Source organism: Chiloscyllium plagiosum, chromosome 16 (genome assembly GCF_004010195.1).
Source record: "Chiloscyllium plagiosum isolate BGI_BamShark_2017 chromosome 16, ASM401019v2, whole genome shotgun sequence".
Taxonomy (NCBI): Eukaryota; Metazoa; Chordata; class Chondrichthyes; order Orectolobiformes; family Hemiscylliidae; genus Chiloscyllium; species Chiloscyllium plagiosum.
In genome coordinates, this window is record NC_057725.1 from 10,054,305 (window position 1) to 10,077,073 (window position 22,769).

General features: G+C 41.7%; 1 protein-coding gene across 4 annotated transcripts in view; it reads left to right on the forward strand.

Annotated features, from left to right (window-relative positions):
• Positions 1-22,769, forward strand: part of kcna4 (potassium voltage-gated channel, shaker-related subfamily, member 4) — a 96,261-nt gene that overhangs the window by 9,352 nt on the left and 64,140 nt on the right. For 3 of the 4 annotated variants that reach the window (XM_043705431.1, XM_043705430.1, XM_043705432.1), the window contains exon 2: positions 1,459-1,721. The gene's annotated coding sequence lies outside the window, so the exon portion shown is untranslated. The remainder of the gene's footprint in view (positions 1-1,458; positions 1,722-22,769) is intronic. The other variant, XM_043705433.1, reaches the window with a different exon arrangement.

Below are 22,769 nucleotides of genomic sequence, written 5' to 3' on the forward strand. Positions count from 1 at the left end.
GAGCTGGAAGTTTTTGTTGCAAACTTTTCGTCCCCTGGCTAGGCGACATCATCAGTGTTTGGGAGCCTCCTGCGAAGCGCTTCTTTGGTGCTTCCTTCGGTGTTTATAGTGGTCTGTCCCTGCCGCTTCCGTTTGTCAGTTTCAGCTGTCCGCTGTAGTGGTTGGTATATTGGGTCCAGGTCGATGTGTTTGTTGGTGGTGTTTGTGGATGAGTGCCATGCTTCTAGGATTTCCCTGGCTGTTCTTTGTTTGGCTTGCCTTATAATGGTAGTGTTGTCCCAGTCGAATATACCGGCCACTACAGCGGACAGCTGAAACTGACAACCGGAAGCGGCAGGGACAGGCCACTATAAATGCCGGAGGAAACACCACAGAAGCGCTTCACAGGAGGCTCCCAAGCACTCAGGATGTCACCTAGACAGGGGACGAAATGTTTGCAACAAAAATTTCCAGCTCGGCGAACAGAACCACAACATTCATTGTTAGGACGTTAAATGATAGGATGTTAAATGTTAGGATGTTAAAGGGCCTTTAAAAATCCTTTCTTGTTCCCTAAATGTGCCTGCTTATCCACTTTTCTGTTTCAACATCCACATGGTTGACTTTTATAATTGGGTTTTCAAAAGAGCGGTCAGGTGTGTATCTGAAGAGAGAAAATTTACAGGTCAGCAGAGAATAGGCAGTCGCTCTTGTGAAAAGTCACAGAAGTCACAATAGGCCGAGTGGCCTCTCTCTGTCGTGTAAATAAAGCTTTTTGAAGACACAAATTCCTTCTCATTCTCTTTCCTATGACCTGAAAGGAACACCTCCCCTCTCTCTCTCTCTCTCTGCCTTTCCTTCATGAAAAAATCTTCAAGTTGGTGAAGTGAAAGCGTTAAACTAATGGCATTATTTGCTCATCCATCCTGTCTAAATGGTGAACTTATTTTATGAAGCACCATTACTGGACAGAAGTCAAAATATGAAGTTGGGTAACTGGGGCTACAGTGATTATATCTGACTGGGGCCGACTTTTCTGTGCTGGCATTGGAGCCCTGAAAATATATGCCTCTGTTTGCACTGCTGATTAGCTTTTGCCCTTTCCCTTAATCTCTCAGTTTACAAAGCATTGCAACAAAAGTCACTAATGATTAATTTTGATTAGTTTTTATATTATGCAAGACCATTGTACAAGATGTTTTTGCCCAGTTTCATCATCCAGCTATTTTAATGCTCTATCTTAATAACATATTCAATCCAACTTTCTGTGAAAGCGTTGAAGGAACTGTATTCATTTTTAATAAAAGAAAAATACTGCAGATGCTGGAAATCTGGAAAAAGCATAGAGAACGCTTGACAAATCAGCACATCTGACCGCATCTGTAGAGAGAAATAGATTTGATGTTTTGAGTATGGCATGAGTCTTGTTTAGTTTCAATAAGATTTGTTTGATTGAAGTCTTCTACTTTTTGTTTGCAGTGAAGAAGACAGTAGGCATTGTGCACTCATACCGTACTCAATCAGGTCAGTATGACTCCAGAAGATTCATTACCATTCCTTGGACTCCACAGGACAGCCCTTGGCTGCATCAGTTTGAAAATCAATTTATCTTTTTTAACATGTGCATGGAATGTCATTGAGGTCTTAATAAGAAAACAAGGAATAGATGATATGATTACAAGAATTAACAGCATTGAAAATCCAACTGGATAGTACTGCAAATGGATTCTACAGAAACAAAGGTAAGGACAGTTGCTTTACACTTTATGCAGTTATTTAATAATGCTGGTGTTAGCAGTTCCCTTGTCTGAACTTGGAGTTGGCAATCCTGTAATGTTTGGCTAATAGTGGAGAAATAGTGTATGCGTATTTATTTGATTATATTGTTGCTAAACTATTTGTATGTTGAAATATATTTGACAGAACTAAATTCATTTCAAATTCACAGCAAGCAAGTGATTTTCAGATCATATGCTTTCTTTTTCTGTCAGAACTTCAAATAACAAAATATTCTATTTGTTATGTGTGAATAATGTTTACAAAAGACAATCCACCAAATGTTAAAATTAGTAAGATACCAGAAGGTACAATTGCCAGTGTTACCAAACCATGGGGATGCTGTTACAGGAGAGAGAGAGAGAGAGAGAGAATAGGTAATTGGTTAACTGAGGTTCACAATGCCTCATGCAAGGGGAGAAGTTGAGAAGGAGAATCCTCCACAGTAACATCAGCTGGTGCAGGAATTGAACCCATCCTGTTGGCATCACTAAACCAGCTGTCCAGCCAACAGAGCTCCCCTTGATTATTCAATGCCCCCTCTGTTGGTCGCAACAAGGTTCATTTCAAAGGATCTAGGAGAAAGTGAGGACTGCAGATGCTGGAGATCAGAGTTGAAAAATGTGTTTCTGGAAAAGCGCAGCAGGTCAGGTAGCATCCAAGGAGCAGGAGAATCGACGTTTCGGGCATGAGCCATTCCTCAGGGCTCATGCCCGAAACGTCGATTCTCCTGCTCCTTGGATGCTGGCTGACCTGCTGTGCTTTTCCAGCAACACATTTTCAGCTCATTTCAAAGGATCCTCTGGATACTTTTATACTATAGCCAATTAAGCTTATGTTTTAAAAGGAGCTAATTTAAGCAAGCTTTTTTGAATTTGCAAAAAGATTGAGTTTATTAATTACTAACAGTGAGAAGAAATGACAATGCAACATGCACACACAGAGTAGAAATTAGACACGAGTCCACAAAGTTATAAAATTGCCGATGAGCCTCTGAATTGTTTGTGAGGAACACATTGTTAAACAATGTAGCCATTACAGCAGAAGTTACAGGTAGTGCTGATATTGATAGTTAAATAATGAATTTTAAGATACTTGACTTTGTGTGATAGAATCCTTATAGTGAGGAAGCAAGCCATTCAGTCCACACTGACCCTCTGAAAGCATCCCATCCTGACCCAATGCTTACTCTATTCCCTGTAACCCTACATTCCGCGTGGCTAATCCACCTAGCCTACACACCTTTGGACTATGGGAGGACACCAACACAGACATGGGGAGAATGTGCCAACCCAACACAGGCAGTTGCCCAAGTGTGAAATTGAACCTGGGTCCCTGATGCTATGAGACAGCTGTGCTAACCCCTGAGCCTCCATGCCACCCGTAGGTTGAATGAAACTCTTTAGTCCAAACTGCATTTGGCAGTGGCTGACTGGCAGTACTCAGACTGAAAAAGAGTCCTTTCCTGTTTATTCACCAGCAGTATACGGGTATTTAAATGGCTGTTTTCAGAAGTTGTGACCCTCACAACACACTATTCTACACACTAAGACCTGAGGCCATTGACACATGCTGACCAGAGATTAAACTCGTTTTGAACCCTGCCTGTGTGAATTCTTGAAAGGGAGAAAATACAAATATGTCCCTTGCCCTGATTGCTGTCTGTTTGCCATTATGCTCCCAGTCTGAAATACTCCCAGGAGAATGTAAGCCCAGTTTGTAGTTTATTGTTTTGAATTCAATCATTAAATCTGGGCATCAGTGGCTAGACCAGCATTTATTGCCCAACCCTAGTTGCCTTTGAGAAAGTAAGAATGGTAAGCTGCCTTTTGAACTGCTGCAGTCCTATAGTCAGATCGACAATGCCGTTAGCGGGTGAGATCCAGGATTTTGACCCAGCGACAGTGAAGAAACGGTGATATATTTCCAAGTTAGGATGGTGAGCAGCTTGGAGGGGAACTTGCAGGCAGTGGTGTTCCCATAAATCTGCTGCCCTTGTCCTTCTAGATAGCAGTGGTTGTGGGTTTGGAAGGTGCAATTTAAGGAATTTTGGTGAATTTCTGAAGAGCTTCATTAACCCTCCTGTTAATGAGCACTAATGGTGCAGGGACTGAATGTTTGTGGATATGGTGCCAATCATAGAGGCTTATTTATGCTGAATGGTATCGAGATTTTTGAGTGTTGTTGGCACTGCATTCACCTAGGCAAGTGATATATCATACACCTGGCTTGTGCTTTATTGATGGTGGGCAGGCTTTGGGGAAGGTGGTCAGAGTCAAAAAACGTGGTGCTTGAAAAGCACAGCAGGTCAGGCAGCATCCGAGAAGCATGAAAATCGATGTTTTGGACATAAGCCCTTAGGGGAATCAGGGGGTGAGTTACTTGGAGAAGGATTCTGAGCCTCAGACCTGCTTTTGTAGCAAATAATTTCGATGGCTAGTCCAGTCCAGTTGAGTTTGTATTCAGTGCTAACCCCCAGGATGTTGATAGTGAGGGATTCAGTGATGGTAACACCATTGAATGTCATGGGGTGATGGTTTGATTCTCTCTTGTTGAATATGGATGTTGCTTGGTATTTGGCAATAGACTTCTTCAATACCTGAAGAGTTACGAATGGTGCTGAACATTGGCCAAGCATTGGCAAATATCCCCACTTTATGATGGAGGGGAGGTCTTGGACGTTACCCTGAGGAACTCCTGCAGAGACGTCCTGGAGCTAAGATGATGGATATCTAACAACCACAATTATCTTCTGACACGCCAGAAATGACTCCAACCAGGGCAGGGGCTTTCCTCCAAATCTGACTGACTCCAATCTTACAGGAGCTTCTAGATGCTACACTCTGTCACATTCAGCCTTGATGTGAAGGACAATTCCTGCCACCTTTGAGTACAAACTGTAATGAAGTGAAGGGCTGGGTGGTCCTGACAAATGTCAAACTGAGCCAGTGAGCAAGGTACTGATGATCAAAATTAGACTGGTGGGATAGAAATCTCCTGTTTTGGATTTGTCATGCTTTTTGTAAGCAGAACATACCTGGGCAATTGTCAGGTAGATTCCAGTATTGATGCTGGACTGGAACAGCTTGGCCAGAGGTGAGGTAAGTTCTGGAGCACAAGTCTTCAGTACTATTGCCAAAGTGCTACTCAGGGCTCATAGCCTTTGCAGTATCGCATTCTTCCAACCATTCCTTGACATCATGTGGAGTGAATTGAATTGGCTGAAGACTGACATCTGTGATACTGGGCACCTCTTGAGGAGGCTGAGATTGGTCATCCATTCACCATTCTGACTGGAGGTTGTTGCAAATGCTTCAGCCTTATCTTATGATGTTCTGGGATCCTGCGTTATTGAGGATGGGGATTTTTGTGGAGCTTCCACCTCCGGCAGGTTGTTTAATTGTCAATAAACACTCATGTTGAGATGTGGCAGGACGGCAGAGCACAGATCTGATTCTTTGGTTGTGGAATCAATTAGCTCTGTCTATCACTTGCTGCTGATGTTGTTTGTCATTAAATTATTCCTGTTTTGTAGCTTCACCAGGTCAACATCTTAATTTTGGGTATGTTGGTGCTACACCTGACGTGTTCCTGCACCCATCACTGAACCAGGATTAATTCTCTAGCTTAGAAAAGTGAAATACTGAGGATGCCTAAATCTGAAATTTAAAAACATAGAGAAACTCAGCAGGTTCAGCAGCATCTGTGAAGAGAGAAACAGCGTTAACATTTTGAGTCTGAACCTCTCAAGCAGTTCTGAAAAAGTGTCAATCAAATTTGAAACAACAATTTGCACTCTCAGTGAATTGTGACTATGAGTAGTCAGGAGTGTGACTGAATACTTCCACTTCCCCGAATGAGGACAATTGCAATATCTCTTTTGCAGTGTCATCATAATCTGAGCAGCATCTGCCTTATGGCAAGGATACATTTATGAGGAGAGATTGACTAGGTTAGATTGTCTTTGCTGGAATTCAGACGAATGAGGGAGACCTTATAGAGACTTATAAAATTCTAACAGGACTAGACAGGGTAGATGCAGGGAGGATGTTTCTGATGGTGGGTATGTCCAGAACCAGGAGTCACAGTCTGACCATTTAGGATGGAGATGAGGAGACATTTCTTCACCCAATGAACTGGTGAGCCTGTGGAATTCATTACTGCAAAGCATTGAGTGTAACCAAGAGGTGGCTAGATATAGCACTTGGGGCAAAGGAGCTCAAAGGTTATGGGGAGAAAGCAGGATTAGGTTATTGAGTTGGGTGATCAGCAATGAACATGATGAATGGCAGTGCAGGTCCGAAGGGCTGAATGGTCTCTATCTGCTCCTAATTTCTCTGTTTCGATAAACAAATATTCATTTCACAACTCAGCTGCGCCCCCTTGTTTCCATTTGCAAATCCATTTTTTTGATCCCTAATCAACTCTACTCCTTCCTTTATACCATTTTGATCAGGGGAACCAATGAATACGTTGTATTTGGACTTCCAGAGGGCGTTAAACTAGATACAATCGGTTCTGCTATAATGTGGTAGTTCTGTTCTAATGCAATCCCGTGTTATAAGAAAATCAGTGATAGAAGCACCATTTGAACTAATGGGGCTGGAATCGCAATATAACCAATACAAGCTTTAAAAGGTTGCACTTTGGAAACAGTGTCTCCAATTCATCAACCATGTCACAGCAAATTTGCATTAACGAAACACGCTTTATTGCAGAATGACCTGTACCTCACAAAAGATTCAATCGTAAGCTAAGAGCCCATGATGTTGGAGGTAGTATATTGGTGTGGATGGAGAATTAGCTAATGGGCTGGACATAGCAAATTGGTTAAGGGGTTCTTTTCTGCAATTTGGCAATCTGTAATCAGTGAGTTCCACAAGGGATCAATGCTGGCACCGCAGCTGTTTACAATAGATATTAATGACTAAGAGGAAGGAAGTGAATGTATGTAGCCAAATTTGCAGACAACACAAAAATAGATGGAAAGGCAAGTTGCAAACAGTTTACAGCGGGATGTTGATCGGTTAAGTAAGTGGGTGCAAAGTTGGCAAGTAGAATCCTATTGGGAAAATGTGAATTTGTTACTTTTGGAAGGCAGCATATAAGAACAGAGTGTTATTTAAATGGTGAAAATAAACTGCAGAAAACTGCAATACAATGGGACTTGTGGGTGGTTGTGCCTGAAATAAGAAAGCTAGCACACAGGCAGAGCAGGAAATCAGGAAGGCTAGTGGAATGTTGGCTCTTATTTCACGGAGATTGGAGCATAAGAATAGAGGGGTCTTATTGCAACTATACAAGATGTTGGTGAGATCACGTTTGGATTTCTGCGAGCAATTTTGGTCAGCTAATTTAAGAAAAAAATAGTGTTTTATTGGCTGCAGTTCAGAGAAGGTTCACTAAGATGATCCTAAACATGGAGAGAATGCCTGATAAGCAAAAGTCAAACTGTTTGGGATTCTATTCATGAGAGTTTAGAAGAATGAGAGGTGATCTCATTGAAACATATAGGATTCTTAAAGTTTTGACAAGGTAAATGCTGAGAGGATGTTTTCCCTGATGGTCCAGAGGGCATAGTCTCATAATGAGAGGATGCCACTTTAAGACTGAGATGCAGAGGAATTTCTTTCAGAGATTTGTGAATCTTTGGAACTCCTTGCCACAGAGAGCTGTGGGAGGGCAGAGTCCGCGTGTGTATTTAAGGCCAAGATAGAGAGGTTCTTGATCAGTTGGGGAATATAGGGCAAGAAACTGGATGTGATGAGTTCTGGATCAGCCATGATAGTATTAAATGATGGAGCAGGCTAAAGGAGCCGAATGGCCTACAGCTTTTCCTATTTGTTGTGGTCTTAGGGTCTTGACTCCTCCTCCTGTGCCTGTAAGTTATTATTTTCCCTGAGGTAATTCAGAAGTTTACTGGAGTTGAAATTCAGGGTCCTCTTCTCTCTTGTCAAAGTCATTCACTCCAAGAAGGGCAAAGGATGCAGATGCATAGGAACACCACCAACTGCAGCTTCACCCTCCATTTTGACTTGGAACTTCATTGCTTTTCCTTCACTTCTGCTGGGTCAACATTCTGGAACTCCCTTCTGAACAGCCCTGAGGGGGTATCTCTGCCAGACTACAGTGATTAAGAAGGCAGCTCAGCACCACTTTCTCAAGGATACTGAAAAGTGGGCAATAAATGCTAGCCCACAACGTGATACCTACATCCCAAGAAATAAGTTTTATAAACAGTTGTGGAAGTCCTGAAGTATCTTAAAATTACGTCAATTGCTTTTTCTGAAGGAAAATGAGGTGCTTGAACGTCTGTTGAATTTTCACTAGAAAAGAGAACTCAAATCACCCACTAGCTGGCCCATTATATTAAGCACTGGTTATAAAATCAGTGCCTCTTCGTAGGATATGTGGAACAATCCATCTTCCGCAACTACCCCCACCCCCCACCTTTTCCTCCGCTACATCGATGACTGTATCGGCGCCGCCTCGTGCTCCCACGAGGAGGTTGAACAGTTCATCCACTTCACCAACACCTTCCACCCCGACCTCAAATTCACCTGGACAGTCTCAGATTCCTCCCTCCCCTTCCTCGACCTTTCTATTTCTATCTCAGGCGACCGAATCAACACGGACATCTACTACAAACCAACCGACTCCCACAGCTACCTGGACTAGGCAAGATTACAGTAATAATGATTGAATTCAATGTTCAGATAGAGTGCAAAATCAGATTGGTCGTGGATCGCATCAAAACTTAGTTGTAGAACGTCTATGAGACGTTTTCTTTCAGCACCTTTTGGTGGATCCCATGCAGAAGAGACAGTTTATTATTTACTGTTTTGCAGTGACATAGATTTGATAAGGGTGCTAAAGTTAAAGAAATTCCTAGATCAGTGACCATGACATGCTGGAACGTACAATGCAATCTTTAAGGAGAACATGGATTCTGAGCTAACAGTATAACAGTCGAAAGAAGGCAAGTTCAGCTGCACGATAGTGGAGCTGGCAATAATTGACTGGAAGATGAAACCAGAAGGAATGACTTTGGAACAGCAATGACAGGACCTTCCCGTAGAATTGAGAGAGAAGCAGCAAAACTCCAGCCGAGACAAACAAGTAGACTAAAGGGAGGATGATGCAAATATTCGACGAGGGAATTCAGGGACAGCTCACAAGCAACAGACAAAGCAAATTATTTGGCGACTGCTATTGGCAAGACTTGGAATTGGATATGGAAATGTGTTGCTCGAAAAGCGCAGCAGGTCAGGCAGCATCGAGGGAACGGGAGAATCGACGTTTCGGGCATTAGCCCTTCTTCAGGAATGAGGAAAGTGGGGCCCTTCTTCAGGAATGAGGAAAGTGGGGCCCTTCTTCAGGAATGAGGAAAGTGGGGCCCTTCTTCAGGAATGAGGAAAGTGGGGCCCTTCTTCAGGAATGAGGAAAGTGGGGCCCCTATCTTTTATCTTAGCCTGCTGGACCAACTTTCCTCATTCCTGAAGAAGGGCTAATGCCCGAAACGTCGATTCTCCTGTTCCCTAGATGCTGCCTGACCTGCTGCGCTTTTCCAGCAACACATTTCCATCTCTGATCTCCAGCATCTGCAGACCTCACTTTCTCCTTATAAAATCAGACCCTTGCATTTCTGATCATTGAGCCCCACACTGTCTGGGCAGCAGTATCAAACTCAGACGTGAGATTTTTGTTTAAATTAATATGTTTCCATTGTCATTTTTGTTTGTTTCTGTTAAAATTTAATAGTAAGAAAGAAGGTCTTAGAGGAGGATAGAGACAGGTTGGTCAGATGTGTAAATCAGTGGCAGATGGAATTTAATCCTGAAAAGTGTGAAGAAGAAATAAGACAGGGGAGTACTCAATGAATGCAGGACACTAGGAAGCTCAGAGGAACAGAGGAATCTCAAGGTGCTTGTCCACAGAATCCTCAATGTGGCTGACCAGGTCAATAGCCTAGTTCAGAAAGCATATGTGACACTTGCCTTTATCAGTCATAGCATAGATTATAAGAGCAGGGAGATCATATTGGAGCTGTGCAGGACTCTGGGTGAGTACAGCTGGAATACTGTGCAGTTCAGGTCACTGCGCTATAGGAAGGATGGTGATTGCATTGTCGGCACTGCAGAGGAGATTCACCAGGATGCTGTCTGTGATGAAGCACATTAGGTATAAAGAGAGGCTGGATAAAATTATGAGGGGCACAGGAGGGAGAATAGGAAGTAGCCGTTACCCTGAATTGCAATCTCAATAATGAGAAGGCATAATTTTAAGGTGAAGCGAACAAGGTTTAGAGAGGATTTGAGAAAGTATTTCTTCATCCAGCAGGTGGTAGGAATCTGGAATGCACTGGCTGGGAGGGGCATAGAGAGAGAGAGAGGAAAACTTACAATCTTCAAAAAGTACTTGGGTGAGCACTTGAAATGTGATAGCAGTCAGTGCTACGGACCTTGTGCTGGGGAGTGGGATTAGTGTAGATGGGTCAGTGCAGACTGGGATAGGCTGAAGGGACTCTTCTGAGCTATGTGACTCTAAAACTAACATTCTGATCTGCTGTTACCGTGCCCCGATGAATGGTTGTTTAAACTGCTTGTTCAAAAGAGTAGAAGGTCTGATGCTACTGGAATGATCTTGACATCTAGCTACTAGTCTTTATTCCTTATTACAGACAGACTATGTATACAACAACAATGACCATGTAAGTATTTGGTGGGACAGCATTAAAATCTCACTTCCAGTCCACGTGACTCTGCACTAGTTTCAGCAGTTGTTGGGACATGACAGAAATATAGAAAATAGGAGCAGGAGTAGGCCATTTGGCCCTTCAAGCCTCTTCATTATATTGATTATAATGTCATTCAATATAATCATGGCTACATCATTCAACTCGGTACCCTGTTCCTGTTTACTCCCCCAACCCCTTTGATCTGTTTAACCCAAAGTACTATACAGAGGAACCTTGATTATCCGAATATTGGATTATCTGGCAAGATCGCAAGGTCCAGATACTTGGCTAAATTATGTTATCTGGCATTTGATTATCCAGAATTCAATTAACAGAACGAAATACTGCCCACCCATGTCTTTCAAATAATCGAGGCTCCTCTGTATCTAACTCCTTCTTGAACACATTCAATATTATGGTCTCAACCGCTTTCTGTAGCAGAGAATTCCACAGGGTCACCACTCTGTAGCATCTGTAAAGAGAAAGAGTCCAGTGACCCTTCTTCAGGACAGGTGCCATGGGGGTGTGGGGAGGGGTTGGGAGTAGAGGAGGAGCGGACCAGGGTATCCTGGGGGGGAGCAGTCTCCATGGAAGACTGACACGGGAGGGGAGGGAAATATGTGCTTAGTGGTGGCATCTTGCTGGAGATGTCTGAAATGGCAGCTTATGTTCCTGTGGATGTGGATGTTGGTGAGGTAAGAAGTGAGGGTCAGGGGACACTATTGCTTTCGTTGGAGGGAAGAGAAAGGGTCGGGACTGAAGTGCGGGAGATGGATCAGACCCGGCTAAGTGCTATGTCCGCCACGGTGTTGGGGAATCCTCAGCTGAGGAAGAAAGTAGACATTTCAGAGATCCTCTTGTAGAACCAAAATAATAATAGGCTCACAGTGCCAGCGACCCAGGTTAGATTCCTGCCTTGGGTGACTGACTGTGTGGAGTTTGCACATTCTCCCTGTGTCTATGTGGGTTTCCTCCCACAATCCAAAGATGTGCAGGTTAGGTCATGCTAAATTGCTCATAGTCAGGGGTGAATATGGAGAACGGGTCTGGTTGGGTTACTCTTCAGATGGTCGGAATGGACTTGTTGGGCTGAAGGGCATGTTTCCATACTGTAGGGAATCTAATCTAATCAGAACATCCTTCCTGTGTTTACCCAGTCTAGTCCTGTTAGAATTTTATAATCAGCCCTTCATCCAAAGGCTGTGTCCCTATATTCCAGATATTCCCAAAACTGCCTTTCAGTATCTATCATATGTAGCTCTTTCAGAAGTTTGTATTTTTCAGTATGGTCATCTTACATTCTTTTGAAATCTAAATAATAGATGTCAAATTTACTCAGCCTGTCATCGTACGACGAGCTTTTCACCTGAGGAACCCATCCAGTGAACTGTCTCTGTACTACCTCCAATGCAAGTATATCCTTCCTTAAAAATGTAAGCCCAAACTGCAGAAGGCCTCTCTTATTCTTCTAAACTCTTCTAAATTAGTTAAGAGAAGGTTCTGTGCAGGAATAAATTTACTTCTTATAAGGAGTAGTTCCTGCTTTTGTTTAGATTGACAGAAATAACAAGAATAATATGCATGATTCTTAAAGCTGGCTGCATTTATATTTACACATCTAAATAAAAGTAGCAGTATTATGATGACTGAGAGCATATTGTAGACAAATTCATTTTAAACATAAAGAATTTAACAATGGTTGTGCTTGTACCTATTGGATAGGTAATTACAATGAGCAAAAACCTTCGAAAATCAAGAATTATTCAGAATGACGAAGTTAGCTCTGTTATTATGCTGTCCCACTGTTCTCAATGATCAAACACTGACTTGTTCCTGCCCTTACCCATTAAATCTTCTTGAGCAAAATAAACCCAATACTTAATTTTTTATTGCATGTTGTAAAACATCAATTAAACTAAAAAAATATAAAATCACAGGGACAATTACAAAAGTGATTTGCTTTGGATGGCAATGTTATGAAGATATTACTTAATGGCTAAATGTAATAGCAAGATGTCATCAGTTTTGCATGTAATTAATAATCACATTTAAATATTTTGCAATGTAATAATTATTTGGCTTTTTACAGAGAAAGTGTATTTTTACAGTCCAGCTTTTTAGTTCCAAAATAATCAAAAGTCCCTTCCCAGAATATTATCTTTTGAGAAAAATGCATAACAAATGTTGAAGCAGGATTAAGTTTCCGTAAAATTGTATTTAAATGTTTTCAAATCAATAGAACCTGATATTTTCTCCATATTTTTGCCAACTATGGCAGGAAGGAGAAAGTACTTGGCAGTGATGCATCTCAAATATTTGATGGAGCACAAACACAGAAGCTTTTTCTGTGCATACTGTTGCTGTTAGCAGTAAATAGAGTTCACTCAGAAGTCAGCAGACCCCTCTTGCTGACAAAATGGTGCAGAAACTATTTAATTGAAAAACAAAGTGGTAAAATTGGCAATACAAGTATTTCAGATGTTGTGGGCAGCACTGGAAAGGATACACATTTGAAGGGTCCAAGTAATAGAACATAGAACATAGAAAAATACAGCGCAGTACAGGCCCTTTGGCCCTCGATGTTGCGCCGATCCAAGCCCACCTAACCTACGCTAGCCCACTATCCTCCATATGTCTATCCAATGCCCATTTAAATGCCCATAAGGAGGGAGAGTCCACCACTGCTACTGGCAGGACATTCCATGAACTCACGACTCGCTGAGTAAAGAATCCACCCCTAACATCTGTCCTATACCTACCACCCCTTAATTTAAAGCTATGCTAATGCATTTCGTAATTCACGTGGTCTCTTCTGATTTAAGACAGCCTGTCTTGACAAGGATTTATTCTCATGTCTATCTTAAATGTGCAACCTCTTATTCTGAGATTATGCCCTCTGGTCCCAGACTCACCGAAGAACGTGTGCACCCTTTAAAAATGGTTTTATAAATAGGAAAGCATTTGTCATGGCATAACTATGATTGTGCTTCTTTATGGGGCCAAACAAGGAGAACTTAATGGTACAATTAATTCTGCATTACTCTAACAGAAATGCTGACAGAGTCATGGTGGCCTCTGTGCTATAAACCTTGGGATTTTCCCTGTATTGTCTCAGTAGTTTATTATTGCAATTTTATTGTGAATGACTTCAGTGGTCTTTTAATTTTGTTTAGTAGAAATTATTGAATCATTTGTTTTAAGATGCTTTCCAGTCACTAGATATCCATGTCATTTATGTTCTGAGCATCCAACTGTGTTTAATAATTGCAGTTGGACATTTAACCACATACCTGTTCAGTGAGCTGCTGGTTCTCTGATGTTCTGCCTTCCCTTTGCTGGAAGGCTGTGGCAGGCTCTGTCATGGCCTCCACCTGCCTTTGATGATTGTATTGTGCAGGCAGTTCCCATCTCCCGGCAGATCTCAACGTCATGAAGTGAGCATCAAAATTATTGACAGTCCAAATTGAGGTTCCCTATTTTAAGGTGTCTTTGAGTGACCAGATATTATTATCAGGAGTTGGAAAACTATCAGTCAAGCCCTCTTGGTTTGACAATGAACATACTTTTGAATAACATTTTGAACAGTTCCTTAATACTTTATTCCTTTCTATTTACCCTATCTCTTTTATTCTACCTACTGAATCAACCTCAGCCAGGTTTCCTTCTAACCTATACACTTAACTTTGTTTAAGTTCAAGGTTCTTGTTTTGAATGTGAGTATATTACTATCACACATAACGCGGAATTTAAACTGCATTATGTTCAGTTTTCACCTGAGAGGTTTTGACTGCAAGGTTGCTAATAACTTTGCCCCTGATCAAATTGTTCATGTGAGAGAATTCTACAAATTCATCTTCCATTCTTGTTCATTTGACAAATTCACCATGGAGCCTACTCTACCATTCAATGAGATCGTAGCTGATCTGAATAGCTCTCAAATCCACTTTCTTGCCTTTTCCCCAGCACCCTCGATTTGTTTACTGATTAAATATCTGTCCAGCACAGCCCTGCAAATACATAACGGCCCAGCCTTGACGGCCTTCTCCAGTAAAGACCTCAATAGATTTGCTACTCTCTGTGAAAGGGAATTCATCCCCATGCCTGTCTTAAAGGGACGACCACTTATCCCTAAGAATATACTGTCAGGTCTTAGACTCTCACAAAGGAAAACCACCTTTCCACATCTGCCCTGTCAAGTCCCCCAAGGATTTTGTACATTTCAATAAGATCGACTATCACTCTTCAAAACTCCAGTGAATACAGGCCCAACTGACTCAGTCGTTGCTCCCAACACCGTCCCTCCACACCTAGTATCAGCCCAGTGAGCCTTGTCTGGACTATCCCCAATGTCAGTATAGCTTTCTTTAGATGTGGGCTCCAAAACTGGTCACAGTATTCCATTTGTGGACTGACAAGTGCCTTCTACAGTTTTAACAAGATCTCCCTATTTTTACACACCATTCTCTTTGAAATAAAGCCAGCAGCCCATTTGCCCTCCCTATTAACCACTGACTTTATGTGCTAGCTTTTAATAATTTTGCACAAGGGTTCCCAAATCCCTCTGTGTTAATGATATGGAGGTGCTGGTTTTGGACAAGGTCAAAAATCACGCAACACCAGGTTACGGTCCAACGGGTTTACTTGAAAACCCTAGCTTTCGGAGCGCTACTCCTTCGTCAGGTGTTAGCCCTGTTGGGCGAGACTGGTGTCATGTGATTTTTGACCTCTAAATGGAGAACAGTCTTTCCACATTTAAATAATATTCACCTCTTTTGTTTTACCTGCCAATTTAACATTTGCCCATGTTGCATTCCATCTGCCAAGTCTTTGCCCAGTCACTTAGCATATCTATCTCCCTCTGAGCACTCATTGTGACATTTTCAGCACTTGCCTTCCCACTTATTTCATGTCATCCACCATCCTGGCTCAGCACATTCACTTTCTTCATCCTAATCATGAATATTTGTGGCTCCAGCACTATTAATAGGAAATGACATAAGCATGGTTATAAGAGTCATGATTTGGAGTTGCCAGTATTGGACTGGGGTGTACAAAGTTTAAAATCACACAACACCAGGTTATCGTCCAACAGGTTTAATTGGAAGCACACTAGCTTTCGGAGCGACGCTCCTCCACAATCACCTGATGAAGGAGCGTCGCTCCGAAAGCTAGTGTGCTTCCAATTGAACCTGTTGGACGATAACCTGGTGTTGTGTGATTTTTAACATGGTTATAAGAAAGTTTGTAACTCAGATGATCAGTCAACCTAATAGGCACAGGTGAATATTAGGAATATGAAGGGTCAGAATACACTGGTGAAATGTATTTATAGCACTCCATTGAAGACTCTCATTTGGTGACAGAGCAGGAAGGACGATTTTCCTTCTCACCAATGGAGAGAATTAGTTGGGAGACAGAATGGGGGTAGGGTCCTCTTCCATTTTGTTAATTCCCCACCATAAAACCTGCCTCAAGGGAGCACAGAAGACTCCACCCATTTCTCTGTTTCAATGTTTCAGTAAAATTTGTTTGTCTCTATTTACAGAACCTTTTAGTCTTATTATTCAATCAGGGTAAGTGAGTGTGGCTGGCTGTGCCAATAATTATCCATGCATTCTATTTGCCCTTGGGATGGTATTGGTGAACCACTGTGATCCACTTGCTGTAGGTACATCCAGTGTGTTGTTAGGGAAGGAGTTCCAGGACTTTGACCTAGTGACATTGAATGAATGCAGATATATTGGTGAGTAGCTTGAAGGGGAACTTGCAGCTACTGATGGTCCCATGTATCTGCTGCCTTTCCCTTTCTGGAAGGTAGTGGCCAATGGTTTGTAAGATGCTGTCTAAGGAACCTTCATACAATCAGATATTTGTACTTTAATTTTATGTTTTTAATCTTCTGCTTTATTTCCTGATATTCTATTTTCTTAGACTCTCTGTCTCTTCTTCTCTGTTTCTATTTGTCTTGATCGGGTAGCTGCACTCCTGAATTGCCTTGGCTTTTCTTTTTAATTTTCTAAGTCTCCCTTCGGTTGGCCCCCTCCAGCTTTAGGTTTGACGCTCTATCCACAGCCCTTGTTAAATAATTTGCCAGGGCACTAATCCCAGCTCTCTGGAATTACCCCAATGCAACAGTCCTCAGTTGCCCAGTACTGATGCCAGTGTGCACCAAGAAACAAAAATCTGTCTTCCTACACTAGCTGCCAAGTCACTGATGTAATCGTCACTCACTTAATTCTCTGTTTGGCCTCATGCTAAGTGGTACGTGGCACAGAAATTAATATCTTTGAGAGTCTATATTACAATTTGGATCCAACCTATTCAAACTTCCAGCAGAATATTATCTCAGTTCTACCTTTACTTATTCATTCATGGGATGAGGGTGTGACTGGCTAGGCGGCATCTATTGCCCATCGCTAATTGCCCAGAGGACAGTTGGGAGTCAACCACATTGCTGTGGGTCTGGAATCACACTCAGGCCAGACCAGGTAAGGGTGGCAGCTTTCTTCCCTAAAGGGCATCAGTGAACCAGATGAGTTTTTCTTGACAATTGATTTGTAGGTCTTCATTAGACTCTTAATTCCAGGATTGTTTCCTTTTTTTGCTGAATTCAAATTCCACCATTAGCTATGGCAGGATTCGTACGCAGGCCCCCAGAGCATTATCTGGGTCTCTGGATTAACAGTCCTGTGATAATACCACAATGCCATCACTTCCCCTATGCCGTTGGTTCCAGCATAGAGTTAATCAACTAGATCCTCCACTCCTACTCCAAGTTCATCTCCAGCTCAAAGAAGATCTCTTTAACTCTGGCACTGGGCAGACATCCTAATACCCGCAATTCCCAGTGGTGGTGCTGAGAACAGTATCCTGCCAAGTCCTGTGTCATGAGTGTCATTCGTACCTGATTCTGCTCACGAGTGCTGAGTGTTCCACCATGCAGCTCTGGGACTACCCTCCCCTATTCTTTAATTCAGCAGTGTGTCATTCTCAAGGGGCACACAGTCGCACTCATCCGGTGCTGGGATATACTGTGAGAGATCCTGGGAGATCAGATCGCAAGATATCCTGAAAGCACCTTTGTATTTGGTACAAATGTCTTGGGACAGTGGAGTGCAGGATATCACCTATTCGAGCTTTCATGAAATCTGCAAAGATTGTTAACACAGGCTGTTGTTGTGGAAGCCCACATGAGTTGTCACTGGGAAATGATAATTTCAGTAAATAATATCCTTTACAAGACATTTTAAGTAAACTCTAGAAGCAAGGTGGAAATTAAGCCTAGAAAGTGGGAGGGACTCTGGTTCCTGACATGGTTAGGTAGAAACCTATTAGTCAATTAAAGCTAAGGACATGAAATGACTGAGATTGAAATTAATACCAACAGGTTTTCATTGGTTCATATGGTCAGGGTTACAGTCAGCATCAGTATAAATGCAGTAATTGTAATGAGGTCAGCCAGGTGCATCTCACAGAATACAATTCCCTGATTGGGGCTGTTAATCCAGTCTAATCAGAGAGCCCTGGCTGACAGGTAGGAACAGGAACATCAGAGAAACTTTCACTGAGAGCTGGCTGTGAGAGAGCTGGATCAGTGTCAAGGACTCTGTGTGTTAATAAAAGGGGACTTAGTGATGGGATACCAGCCTCTGTGGAGTTATTTCAGTAACCTTCTTTGCATTTTCATTTGCTTGGCTAGTGATCTTTCTGAGTTTGTTGATGATAACCTCTGTTGCGAAGAGTAGAATAACAGAAGGCCACTCAGCCCTTCAAGCCTGCTCTACCATTCAGTAAGATCATGACTGATTGTCCAGCTTGGGACCTTATACCTGCTTCCTCCCCAGTCCTTTTGATCCTTTGAAACCTAATCAGTAACACAGAGTAATCAGAGATCACCATTCACTGAGTTTTCCTTGTTCTGTTGAATTACACTTACTGCAAAAATTGGAGGGAGCCTTTCCATAGATGTTTTGCTTGCATGGTATTTAAAAAATGCAGAAACAAGATAATGTTACTGGGTTTCATTTAAGTGGACGCAGGCATTTAGAGAGTGTGTTGAATATCAATATTTACATTGCTTCCATTTCTACAAATATACAAACTCAGTTGGGAAATGAAGAAAGCTGTTACATAGTTATGCCTCAGAGATTTCTTTATTGATTTTTGGGATGTGGACACCGGTGGCCTAGCCAACATTTAATGCCCATTTCTATTTGCCCAGAGGGAAATTAAGAAGCATTTACAATGCTGACTGTCTGGAGGCTAGACCAGATATTGATGGCAGAATTCCTTCTGTAAAGGCCATGAGTGAACCAGGTGAATCGATAATAGTTACATTGTCACCATTAGTCTAGCTTTTAATTTTCAGATTTTTAATTAGATTGAAATTTCACCATGTTGAGGTTTGAAAAGTCAAATATTAGACTGGAGTTATAGGATGACCGACCACTGCACCACCCACTCCCCTGGAGAGTTTGCAACAATTATAAAGCCAGTGGCTGTCATCTTGGGCTCATATCTGCCATGCTGGGGGCTGCTGTCTTAACATCTGTGGTCAGGAGGATGAACACAACTGAAAGAGGCCAATGGTAACTAGATTATGAACAGTTCTACTGTTAGCTGAAGCTGGGGAGGCAATGGTCTAGTCATATTATTGCTAGACTACTAATCCAGAAGCTCAATGAATGTTTCAGGGACCTGTGCTCAAATCTTGTCATGGTAGAATTTGAATTCAATAAAAAATTTGGAATTAAGGGTCAAATGATGACCATGAAACCATTATTGATTGTCAGAAAAACGCAAATGCTTCACTCGTGTCCTTTTAGAGAAGGCTATCTGCCATCCTTACCTGGTGTGGCCTACATGTGACTTCAGACTCTCAGCAATGCGGTTGACTCTTAACTGCCCTCTGGGCAATTAGGGATGGACAATAAATGCTTGCCTAGCCAGCGCTGCGCACAACCAGTGAGTGAATAATAAAAAAACGTTGGCCCTGCACATTTGATTATATATCAACCATAGAGAACCTGTGGCCTCAGGGGAATTAGCAGATGTTTTCCATGAAACCATTGGAAACCACAGTGTTGATCAGACAGGCCCCTTAAGAAGCTAAGGGAACCATTAATTGCTGGTGACTGCATATCCCATTCCCTCTCCCCTGCTGATCTTTTAAAAACACAAGCTGTTCCAGAGACTCGAATATGATCTCTGGTAGAGTAACTATGAATTCTATCTGCAACATGTCTCGACTGTGTGACCATTTTGAAAATCCAGCCATTGAACTCTGATACTTATTTTGACTGTGGGGAGGAGGCAAATCTTTTCACGACATTGGCAGTCCAATTCGACTATGATCTGTGCAGAATCGGCTGAATCAATGCAAAAGATCAGGGGTTTTAAATTGTGTAAGGATCATGGCTGGAACCATTTACTCCCATGCTTTCTGTGATCTTTTACAATATTTTACAATGACCTGTGCCTGTGATGGCAACACTGTCCTGTTAACAGAGATTGGAAACGCTGTACTAACTGCATTCTCTCCAGTTTGGAAGAATGAGAGGTAATCACAGTGAAAACTACAAAATACTTTAAAGGGACAGACAGGATAGATTCACGTAAGATGTTTCCCCTGGTTAGAAAGTCTAAAACCAGGCAGCATAAATAAATAGAAGGATGGAGCCACTTAGGCTGAAGATGTGGAAAAATTATTTTACTCAACCTTTGGAGTTCTCAAACCCAGAGGGTAGTGGAGGCTCAGTCTTTGAGTATGTTGAGTTATACATTTTTAATCATCATTGGTGTATAGAGTTGTGGAATGGGATGAATAAAAGGCATTGAAGAATTTGATGAATCATTATGGCATTGCATGGTGGGGTAGTGGGCTGAATGGCCTTCTGTTGTTCATATGTTCAGGGTGAAATTTGCCTGAATCACCCCTGCAACACCACCTCCCTCCCACCTCACCCAAACACACACACACAAAACCTTCTCAAATATACAATATATATCAATTACATTTAATTTACTGGAAAACTGACTAGTGTACAATAATTTAATTCTTTAAATCATTCAGTGTAGTCTTTTTTTAAGGAGCTCACAAATTTAAGTGAGGTTAAGGAGAAAATGAGGATTGCAGATGTTGGAGAGTCAAAGTCAAAAAAGGTGACGCTGGAAAAGCACAGAGGGTCAGGCAGCATCCAAGGAGCAGGAGAATCGATGTTTCGGGCATAAGCCCTTCATCAGGAATGTGGGGAGAGGGGAACGGTGGCTGAGAGATAAATAAGAGAGTGGGGTGGGACTGGGGGAAAGCTAGCTGGGAGAACGAGAGTTAGATGCAGGTGGGAGGTGAGTGTGATAGGTCGGTGGGGAAGGTGGATCAGATAGGTGGAAAGGAAGATGGACAGGTCCAGAGGGAGTTGCCGAGTTGGAAGATTGGAAATGAGCTTGAACAAAATGAGAAGACAAGGCAGTATTAGTTAAAAAGATGCTTATCTCTCGATTTTATAATCAAACTGCACGAAGTTGCATATTTAAATATACTTCAATACATATAAAATATTTAAATATATCAAGACAAAGTTTTTACTGAGGATAAGAAACCGTTACTTCTAATATGTTCCCTAAATCTATTGGTTGATGGAAGATTTCAGATCTGTAATTTTGTCTGGATAAAAGCAAATTACTGAGGATGCTGGAATCTGAAACCAAAAGAGAAAATGCTGGAAAATCTCAGCTGGTCTGGCAGCTTCTGTAAGGAGAGAAAGGGTCAGTTAGACTTGAAATGTCAGCTCTTTTCTGCAATTTTGTCTGTGTATTTAGCAATGTGAGATGTAACTGAACTAGCAGATTTTCAAGCGCAATTTCTTGATTGTGGCCAAATTGATATTTGATTGTCATGAGTTGTTTGAACGTTGGAAGAAATTAAGAAATGTAATTTCTTGCAATGTATCTTGAATTTTCAACTGCTGTTGTGTTTATAAATATAAATATTGCTTAAAAGTAAGCAAACGTCTCGCTGCTTCTCTTTATTCTGCTTGCTTGCTGCTGACTTTGAAATGGCATCTTTCAATGATGTTCATTCTTCCTGGGATTGCTTAATAAATGAAATTTTGGATGGACTAAAATAAGATACATGTGATTCCAGATGTTCTGTCCCCAAACATCATTAGCTCTTTGGGAGGTATACAGTGTTCTGGACCAAACCAAACCAAACCCCCTCAAAACGTATTAAGAAGATAGCCTGGACCCTGACTTTTTCTTATTTTAAAGATAAGTGTAAGGCATTGTCTTCCAGATGCAATTCGATTGGTCAAACTACCAGGATTGAAACAAAACATACTTTATTCATACACTATAATTAAAATACAGATGAGATAAAAATAAAAGAATTGGCTTAATTGTAACTCAGTCAAAATGCTTAACAAAATGATATGCATATTAACTACTTCTAATTAACTGTTCCAATATAGTAGCATCCCATAAACATACCCTTGGCAAAGGCAAATTCAGTAAAATGGATTGTCTCATGTGCAATTCTAGCAGCAGGAAGAGAACCCCAGCTTTTAGCTGTAACAGAGAGGAATAAGAGCTTCCACATCCAGCTTCAAGGTCCCAGCAACTGATACTGAAGGCAAAAACTTCAAAAAAAAATCCTGGTTCTGTGCAGTTTGACCCCACCCATTCTGGCTGCTTCTATTGTTCCAACTTTTAAAAAAAGACCTCACAAACTGTTTACCATGAGACTCTGTCTCAAACTTTCTTGATGAAAAAAGGACAAAAGTAAGTAAGACTTCAGTAAGGCGTTCGACAAGGTTCCCCATGGGAGACTGATTAGCGAGGTTTGATCTCACGGAATACAGGGAGAACTAGCCATTTGGATACAGAACAGGCCAAAAGGTAGAAGACAGAGGGTAGTGGTGGAAGGTTGTTTTTTAGACTGGAGGCCTGTGACCAGTGGATTGCCACAAGGATCGGTGCTGGGTCCTCTACTTTTTGTCATTTACATAAATGATTTGGATGCGAGCATGAGAGGTACAGTTAGTAAGTTTGCAGATGACAGCAAAATTGGAGATGTTGTGGACAGCGAAGAGAGTTACCTCAGATTGCAACAGGATCTGGACCAGATGGGCCAATGAGCTGAGAAGTGGCAGATGGAGTTTAATTCAGATAAATGCGAGGTGCTGCATTTTGGGAAAGCAAATCTTAGCAGGACTTATACACTTAATGGTAAGGTCCTAGGGAGTGTTGCTGAACAAAGAGACCTTGGAGTGCAGGTTCA